We start from the raw sequence: 10053 nt of genomic DNA, 5'->3' as shown, positions 1-10053 counted from the left end.
CATGTCCAACTCTTCACGACCCCATGGACTGCAGCCTACCAGGCTCCTCTGTCCATGGGATTTTCCAGGCAAGAGTACTGGAGTGGGGTGCCATTGCCTTCTCCCCTCTATTGCACAGGCCCTTCCAAAAGCTCAGTGAGGGTCCCTACCAATGCCTTTACATTTCTTGCCTAATTTTGTATTCATAATTGTATGTTTTCTTTCTTCAAGAGGACCCTCAAAACTGCAAAAGCCTGGGACTTCCCTGGTGGTCCAATGGTTAAGATTCTGTGCTCCCAATGCAGGGGGCCCAGGTTCAATCCCTGGTCAGGGAACTAAATCTCCCACACAGCCCAACTTAGAGTTCTCAAGCCACAAGGAAAGATCCCGCACTCCCCAGCAAAGGTTGAATATCCTGCAGGCCGCAACTGAGACCCTGTGCAGCCAAAAATAAATAAATATGAACAAAGACTAGGACCTGAACCTAATATTCTTCTCTACAGTGGCCTGGATCCAGCGTCCAAGCCAGAGCCAACCCATATTTGTCAAAATATCATGTAACAAGTATTCCGATTTTTTTTTCCTCTCACAATGTACCTACTACTCAGGTATCTGCAATACACATGCAAATATAATTTCTAACCTGCCCCCATGGAGTGGCCTGTTTGGGCGGCAAACAAGACTTTGCTCTGTCTAAATGCCTCTGTACACAGAGCATGCGCAGCCCACCTCACCCCCACCCCCCACAGCTGATTTGGGAAAACACGAATTTGTCAATAGGCACAGCCATTAAAGACCCACGCAGAAAATTTACTTTGTAGGTTCTAAGTCCCTCTCGAAAAATGTTTGCTTTTTCAACTGGGATATATAAGCAAGTAGATTTTATTTTAAATGTGGACCATTTTTTTTTTTTTTGAAAGAAGAATGAAGTTTATTAGATCGGGGTGGGGGTGGGGAATCACTGAGAGTACAGCAAGCTGGCTTCCTGATAATGGGGTAGAGGAACTCCGGATGGCGGTCTTTGGTCTGCTTTAATAGCTGGGGGACAAAGCAATGGGACAGGGTCTTGCGAGTCATTTGCTGATTGGATGAGATACATAAACATTCTGTATATGAGTCAGGAGAAGAGTAGGACAAATACCTTTCCTCTCGTAGGATAGGAAGGGGACAGGCCTCCATAGTACCACAATGGTTACAGCAGGCAGAAAGGTCCCTAAGAGTCTTGTTTTTTTCTGTTGCTGAATTTCCAGACCCTTCATGTTTATCTTGTTCTTTTCTCTTCAAGGCACCACAAGAGCCACTGTAATCAGGACTGCCCCCAGGATGTGGGCCGTTTTTAAAGTCTTCATTGATTTTGCAATATTGCTTCTGTTTTATATTTTGGCTTTTTGGCCCTGAGGCATGTAGGATCTTAGCTCCCCAACCGGGGATCCAACCGGCAGTTCCTGCAGTAGAAGGCGAAGTCTTAACCACTGGACCACCAGGGAAGTCACCTAAGCAGGTAGATTTTAAATAGTTGGTTTCATATCACTTATCTTGTGCTATTTATTGCCATTATGAAAAAAAAAGTATAAAACACAATTCTCTGTCATATAGATTTCTGGGGGGAATTACATGCAAAATTAACTTACTCTTTAAGCCAGACAGCATATATAATTACCTGCTGTTGTTAGGACTGCAGTTTTAAAAACTTCTGGGAATAGCAATGCGTGAAAAAGGAAAGATTTCAAATAATGACTCCATTGGCTTTGGTTTATTAACTCTGATATTAAACTACTCTATAGATAGCATACTTGTTCCAGGAATTAATTATATTTAACCTTCTCCATGTATCCAAATGCCTACAAAACTTTCAAAAATTGTGCTGGGCAATCTTGCTTTTAAACATGCCTTTCAAGTGTTGGGGGTAAGGAGAGATTGCAAGCTTGGGACTGACATGCACACATTGCTATATTTAAAATAGATAACCAACGAGGATCTATTCTATGACACAGGGATTCTTCTTAATACTCTGTAATAACCTAAATGGGAAAAGAATAGATGCATGTATATGTTTAACTCAATCATTCTGCTATACACCTGAAACTAACAAAGCATTGTTAATCGACCTGGTCACCCTAACTCTACCGCAGGTCACGCTGGGTCTAGCTGTCTCCCTGTAGAGACAGGTGTTTACTGAAGGATTAACTACCAGTCACCAACGGACCAATATTTCCTACTGAGTTAGATTGACTAAGCCCATTGCCAAGGATTTCATTCTATTCACTGAATCATGCTGGAGCTCATTAGCTAATCAGCAACTGGCCATTAGTGTGCTGGGGAAGAAATAAATGAGAGTTATAACCATATCCCAAGCAGAGGAAAACAAAGGACATGAACGTGCCCAAAAGCCAGGGAGTGTTTCAAGCACAGGCGTGATCCCACATTTTTAACGTTGGCTGCACTGGCTCATCATTGCCCCCTTGGGCTTCTCTAGTTGCAGCACCCAGGCTTAGTGGTCCTGACTGGGGATCAAACCCGTGTCCCCTGTGTTGGAAGGTGGACTCTTAACCACTGGACCACGAGGCAAGTCCTTGTTTTTTTTCTTAATTGAAGTATAGTTGATTTACAATGTGGTGTTAGTTTCTGGTGTATAGCAAAGTGATTTAGATATACATGGAATTCCCTGGTGGCCCAGACGGGAAAGCGTCTGCCTGCAATGCGGGAGACCAGGGTTCAATCCCCAGGTCGGGAAGATACCCTGGAGAAGGAAATGGCAGCCCACTCCAGTACTCTTGCCTATAAAATTCCATGGATGGAGGAGCCTGGTGGGCTACAGTCCATGGGGTCGCTAAGAGTCGGACACGACTGAGCAAATTCAGTTTCAGATATACATACATATTTGTACATCTGTACGTATAAAAGGAGTGTATGTATAAGATACATATATATTCTTTTCCATCACGGTTTATTACAGAATACTGAATATAGTTCCCTGTGCTATACAGTGCTACCTTGTCATCTCAGAATCTCTTTATTTAACATCTGCTACTGGGACTTCCCTGGCAGCCCAGTGGTTAACACTCTGCGATTCTACTTCAGGGGGTGTGGGTTTGATCACTGACTGGGGAACTAAGGTCCCACATGCCAAGTGGTGCTGCCAAATAAATAAATAAGTTAAGTATACCTGGTGGCTCAGACAGTAAAGAATCTGCCTGCGATGCAGGAGACCTGGGTTCGATCCCTGGGTTAGGAAGACTCCCTGGAGAAGGGAATAGCTACCCACTCTAGTATTCTTGCTTGGAGAATTCCATGGACAGAGGAGCCTGGTGAATTACAGTTCATGGGGTCGCAAACACTTGGACACAACTGACTGACTAACACACTCACACACAAGCATATCTGGATGTTAAAAAAATCCAACAACCAAAGTTTGGAAGAAATGCAATCTACCCTACAGTCAAAAATTATTAAGCTCTTTCAATATTTTCAGTAATATCACAGCTGGAAACATAAAATTATTTATAGTGTATGAGAGCTGTGACTGTAGAACGATATATTTTGATCTTGAAAAAATATAAATGATGCTTTATGAAATTTTAATAACTATTTAATCCTTTATGAAAAAATGTAGACTGCTTGGGGAAAAGCATGTGAAGATTCAGTTTTAATTCAGTAGTTTGCTTTTATTTATCAGAGTAGTAGAAATAGTTTTGATGTATAAATTTATTCCCATGCTGAAGTTATTCCCAAAACATAAATTTGAGGGCCACTAAAAATGGACTAAGGTTTCCCTCTGATAATGAGGAATACTCAGGAACATTTTCACTGGGTAATTTGAGTCTTAGAGCTGTTCAAGAAAAGTCTAAGTTTCGTTCCCCAAATTATTACGGCAATAAAAATTTATTATATAATATTCTATCAATTAAAGAAATGACAGAAATGAAAATTAGTTCTTCCTTATTCTGCTCTCCAGAAGTAACTATCATTTTCACTTTCAAGTTAAGTGGGATTTTTTTAAAGTGAGATTTTTAAAAAACAAATCTTTAAAGCTTAAAGCATTATGCTTTGTGCACAAAAATGAAAAAAATTAGTAACAGCAATGCAGAGATACTTCTTCCAAGGGGCAATTTCTCTTTTTCTTCTTGATGGCATAAAAATCAATTTCCAATCAGAAAGTTAAGATATAGTGATCCCAAAAAAATCACTTCTTTTTTAAAATTTTTATTTTGAAATGATTATAGTCTTGTTATGGACTAAATATTTGCCTCACCAAAATTCATATATCGAAGCCATAATACCCAATGTGATAGCTTTAGAAGGTAAGTTAGGTCATGAGACTGGAACCTTCATAGAGGGGATTAGTGGCCTAAGAGGCCAGACAGCTAGTTGGCTTGCGGCCTATCTGCTCCATAAGGATACAACCCAAGGGAGGCCTCTCACAGACCCAGATCATGCCAGCCCTCTGATTTCAGAGTTCCAGCCTCCCGAGCTGTAAGAAATAAATTTCTGCTATACACAAGCCACCTGAACTAAGAAAAGTCTCAAAAGAAGTTGCAAAAATAGGAGCGAGAGGAACTCCCTTGGTGGTCCAGTGGTTAAGAATCTGCCTGCCAGCACGGACACGAGTTCAATCCCTGGTTTGGAATGATCCCACATGCCTCAGAGCGATTAAACCTGTAAGCCTGTGCTCTAGAGCCCGCGCTCCACAAGAGAAGCCGCTGCAGTGAGAAGTCCACGCACCGCAAGTAGAGAGCAGCCCCCGTTCACCGCAGCTAGAGACAGCCTGCACGGCAGTGAAGACCCAGCACAGCCAAAAGTAAATAAATAATTTAAAAAGCAGTACAGAAGTACCAGGTACTCTTCACCAAGCTGCCCCTCAAAGGTATATCTGACATAACTATCGTGTACTATCCAAACCAGGAAATTGACTAGATGATTTCTTTTTGAAACACCACGTATTTTGGGGGAAATCCTGCCATAAATATGATGAGGCCAATTGGATTTTTTATATTCAAATAACATTATTCTACAAGGTATCTATACAGTAGAAGGACCTAGTAGCCACCATCACTATTATATGTAACCCGACATCAAGTCACTGTCCTAGATAGATGTCAACACAGAATATTTCAAGGGCTTTGATGGACAATGTATTGGTTTAAATATCATGTTTAAATAAGCTGAGGACTTCCCCTGCAGTCCAGTGGTTAAGACTCCGCTTTCCAATGCAGGGGGTGAGGATTCAATCCCTGGTCAGGGAACTAAGGTCCTATATGCCTCAAGGTGTGGCCAAAAATTAAAAAAAAATAAGTCGAATTTAAAGTAACAAAGGATACTGATGGAACAAATACATTTTATCCTTAGTGGTTATGAGACTGGAAATGTATTTTTCTTTAAAGTACTATTTAAATGCATCAAGTACACTTTGGAACGGCTTCAAATGGAAGTAAACGGCATACACAATCACAGAACTTACTGCACCAACATTTTAGCTATTAACAGAAAAGCCTGCCTCCCAGGCCACATTGGGCATTAGTTCCTCAAAAGCACCGTTTAAATTTACTTTGGAAACACCTACATTTGGGGCATCTTTTCCTTCATTCTTGAGGGTGCCTTTAGGAAAATCCAAGAACACAAATAATAAGGTAAGGTGGGTATTCCCAAGTACAGTTTTATAGTTAGTAAGCAGATGGTTTGGGGCTTGGAAAACATAATGACAGTATATTTTTAAATGCCAGAACTACTGAATGGGAGAACACAGCAGGTCAAAGGAGATTTTAAGATTAAAAAAAATCAATTTATTTGTTCAAGAAATACTGATGATCATCTGGTAGGCAGGAACAGGCCTGGGCACTGGATACACGATGCTGGATTAATCTTTTTTTTTTTAATTCACAAACTTTTCCATTGACTCTTCTGGTAGAATCTGAAAAAAGTGAAAGTATTAGTTGCTTAGTTGTGTCTGACTCTTTGTGACCACACCAACTGTAGCCCACCAGGCTCCTCTGTCTATGGAATTCGCCAGGCAAGAATACTTCTCCAGGGGTTCTTCCCAACCTAGGGATCTAGAAAGCACCAAAATCAAAACTTGCAAAATGGGTGTGAGGTCACTGGAAAAAAAATTCTAGAGATAAAAGTGGAGTGCTTTCTAAAGAGATCCTGAATATATGATATTCTTCATGTCTTAGAGAGTAATATGTGGAAAAACATTCACACAAAGATTGTAGATGGACTGAAAAGTGGTTCAGAAGAATAAGACTGCTGCTGTTGCTGCTGCTAAGTTGCTTCAGTCGTGTCCGACTCTGTGCGACCCCATAGATGGCAACCCACCAGGCTCCCCTGTCCCTGGGATTCTCCAGGCAAGAACACTGGAGTGGGTTGCCATTTCCTTCTCCAATGCCTGAAAGTAAAAAGTGAAAGTGAGTTGCTCAGTCCTGTCTGACTCTTAGCGACCCCATGGACTGCAGCCTACCAGGCTCCTCCGCCCATGAAATTTTCCAGGCAAGAGTACTGGAGTGGGGTGCCATTGCCTTCTCTGAAGAATAAGACTACAAATGTAAATTTTATTACTCATATATATGTTTTATCTACATACGTGGTATGTATATATGTGTAATATGTATCATATATGCACATGATATATATGCATGAATCAATAAATATATTTTCCTACATAAATGCAAGAGGGATATATGATAAAATCTATGTCTAAATAAGTTTATTAAAAAGGCCAAAGAAATCCAGAAAGAAAAGAACATCTTTTTCAACAAATGGTGTTGAAACAATGGATATCTATAAGAAAACAAAAATGAATCCCATCCCCTACTTCATACCACATACAAAAACTAATTGTATGGTTGAAAATTTTCAAAATAAATGATGGAAATAAAATATGTCTAAAACAGCTCTTGGAAGAAAAGTTATGACCAACCTAGACAGCATATTAAAAAGCAGAGACATTACTTTGCCAACAAAGGTCCGTATAGTCAAGGCTATGGTTTTTCCAGTAGTCATGTATGGGTGTGAGAGCTGGACTATAAAGAAAGCTGAGCACTGAAGAATTGATGCTTTTGAACTGTGGTGTTGGAGAAGACTCTTGAGAGTCCCTTGGACTGCAAGGAGATCCAACCAGTCAATCCTAAAGGAAATCAATCCTGAATATTCATTGGAAGGACTGATGCTGAAGCTGAAGCTCCAATCCTTTGGCCACTTGATGTGAAAAACTGAGGCATTTAAAAAGACCCTGATGCTGGGAAAGATTGAAGGCAGGAGGAGAAGGGGACGACAGAGGATGAGATGGTTGGATGGCATCACCGACTCAATGGACATGAGTTTGAGTAAACTCCGGGAGTTGGTGATGGACAGGGAGGCCTGGCACGCCGCATCCATGAGGTCTCAAAGAGTTGGACATGAGTGAGCAACTGAACTGAACTGAACTGAAAACAGCTCTATCAATCAATACAAAATAAAAAATACCAAGTGGTAAGGAGTCAGTGTCTCCTAGTTTCATTGACAGGACTTTTATTTTCTTTCTCAATTGTATATACGATAATAATGTATCTTACATTTCACAGAATTTCAGATTTGAAGAAATATAGTCGTTTCTAGGGTGGAGGAAAATATACTCCTCTCTCCCTTGTGGGATGTGAATCTTAGAGTGTATGGTGTTAAGTGCTATAATGGTGGTGGGTGGTAGGAGTACACCCCTAAAGTAAGCCTGACCTTTTCAAGCCTTACAGTCTGTATTGGGCATTCATATTATAGTTGCAATGAATTATAATTCATTGTAATTTCTTAACCGTCTTGAATGTAGGTCACACGATTAGCCCAATGTACATTAATGAATGAATGAAAAAATGAATGAACACAGAAAGTAGCTAGGGCCCACATCATTAAAAAGTCTACAAACAAGAAATGCTGGAGAGGGTGCGGAGTAAAGGGAGCCCTCCCTATACTGTTGGTTAGAATGTAAGTTGGAGCAGCCACTATGGAGAACAGTATGAAGGTTCCTCAAAAAACTACAACTATAACTACCATTTTATTCAGCAATACCACTCCTGGGCATATATTCAGACAAGACTATAATTCAAAGAGATACATGCACCCCTGTGTTCTTAGCAGTACTATTTACAATAGCCAAGACACAGAAGCAACCTAAGTGTCCATCGACAGACGAATAGATAGAGGTGTGGTACATATACACAGTAGAATATTACTCGGCCATAAATAAAATAATGCCATTTGCAGCAACACGGATGAACCTAAAGATGATCATTTTAAGGGAAGTAAGTCAGATAAAGACAAATATTATATAATGTCACTTATATGTGGAATCTAAAATATAATACAAAATGACATACCTACAAAACAAAAACAGACACACAGATATAGAGAACAGACGTGGTTGCCAAGGTGGACAGGGGTAGGGCAGGGCAGGCTTGAGAGTCTGAGCTTAGCAGAGGCAAACTCTTGTATACAGGATAGATAATCAACAAGGTCCTACTGTACAGCAGGAACTATATTCAATGCCCCGTGACAAGCCATAATGAAAAAGAATATGAAAAGATATATTTTCTGTACAGTCACTCTGCTGCACAGAAAAAAACTAAACACAACATTACAAATCAACTATACTTTGACAACATTTTAAAAAAAAGAAACCAGGACCCAGAAAAATTAAGTATTTTAACCTAAGATCATCCAGCGAGCAAAGGGCTCTAAGACTTGGTTCTTCTGACACCTCTTCCTCCTAAACCATTTATCTTTGACTGACTTCCCTAAAAGCAGAGCCGGAGCTGAGGATGTCCTGTGCATGTGATTTATTGAGGTTGTTATCTCAGGAAAAACCTGTAAGAGATGAAGGGAGGCAGGATAGGGCCAGGGACTGAAGGCCCATGAAGATGAGAGTTCAGCCAAAGTCCAGCCTCAGCCTGCTCACAGGAACCCTGGAGCAGCAGCATCCACCTGGGGCAGGGGAGCTGGGCTTGTTTATTTAAACTATATCAGCCTGTTCATGGCTTGTGGGGGTCACCCACCTTCTCATGCAGGGGGGCAGGCATCTCTGAGCCAAAACTCAACTGCAGCTAGAGAACGGGGGTGCCAGCCAGGAAAGGGAATTTGGATAGGGCTACACAGCCTCCACCTACAGGTGGAAGGAACGTTCTCTTTAAGATTCAAAAGAACATACAGTGGTACAATGGAATACTGTGTGTGTGTTAGTTGCTCAGTCATGTCCGACTCTTTGCGACCCCATGGACTGCAGCCTGCCAGGCTCCTCTGTCCATGGAATTCTCCAGGCAAGAATACTGGAGTGGGTTACCATGCCCTTCGCCAACAATGGAATACTGCTGCTGCTGCTGCTAAGTCGCTTCAGTCGTGTCCGACTCTGTGCGACCCCATAGACAGCAGCCCACCAGGCTTCCCCGTCCCTGGGATTCTCCAGGCAAGAACACTGGAGTGGGTTGCCATTTCCTTCTCCAATGCATGAAAATGAAAAGTGAAAGTGAACTCGCTCAGTCGTGTTCGACTCTAGCGACCCCATGGACTGCAGCCTACCAGGCTCCTCCGTCCATGGGATTTTCTAGGCAAAAGTACTGGAGTGGGGTGCCATTGCCTTCTCCAATGGAATACTACTCAGCCATAAAAAAGAACAAGATTTTGCCATTTGCAGCAACATGGATGAAACTAGAGATGATCGTACTAAGTGAAGTAAGTCAGATGCAGAAAGACAAATACTGTGTGATATCACTTACATGTGGAATCTAAAAAATACAACAACCTAGTGGATGTAACAAAAAAGAAGCAGAGTCACAGATACAGAGAACAAACATGGTTAGCAGCGGCGGGAGGGGTAATATAGGAGTTGGGGAGCAGGACATACAAACCTTGGGTTTAAGTTAGGCTCAAGGATGTATTGTACAACACGAGGAATATAGCCAATATTTGTAATAACTGTAAATGGAGCGTGACCTTTAAACATGGAAGAAAAAAAAGACTCAAGGAGAGGAGGCCTGATTTAGCCCGCATGGGTTACCCTTGGCTTTGTACTTTGGTCATGAAGAGTTAAGACATGAGTTTGAGGGACTTTCTTGA

The 10053-nt window shown here is 41.3% G+C and overlaps 1 long non-coding RNA gene and 1 other non-coding gene across 2 annotated transcripts; one reads left to right on the top strand and one right to left on the bottom strand.

Annotated features, from left to right (window-relative positions):
* The first annotated feature begins 241 nt into the window (after positions 1-241).
* Positions 242-314, top strand: TRNAG-CCC (transfer RNA glycine (anticodon CCC)). Its single transcript has one exon. It is a non-coding gene; the product is annotated as a tRNA-Gly (tRNA).
* Positions 315-5736: 5422 nt separating this feature from the next.
* Positions 5737-8761, bottom strand: LOC147347967 (uncharacterized). Its single transcript, XR_015150868.1, has 2 exons — positions 8652-8761; positions 5737-5887 (listed from the first exon to the last, which is right to left on the bottom strand). It is a non-coding gene; the product is annotated as an uncharacterized LOC147347967 (long non-coding RNA).
* Between the last annotated feature and the right edge of the window lie 1292 nt (positions 8762-10053).

Source organism: Bos grunniens, chromosome 22 (assembly GCF_055505025.1).
Source record: "Bos grunniens cultivar Pamir isolate PY7600 chromosome 22, Bosgru_T2T1.0, whole genome shotgun sequence".
In the NCBI taxonomy this organism is placed as follows: Eukaryota; Metazoa; Chordata; class Mammalia; order Artiodactyla; family Bovidae; genus Bos; species Bos grunniens.
The sequence above is the reverse complement of the archived record's forward strand: the minus strand, read 5'-3'. Positions and strand labels throughout refer to the sequence as shown.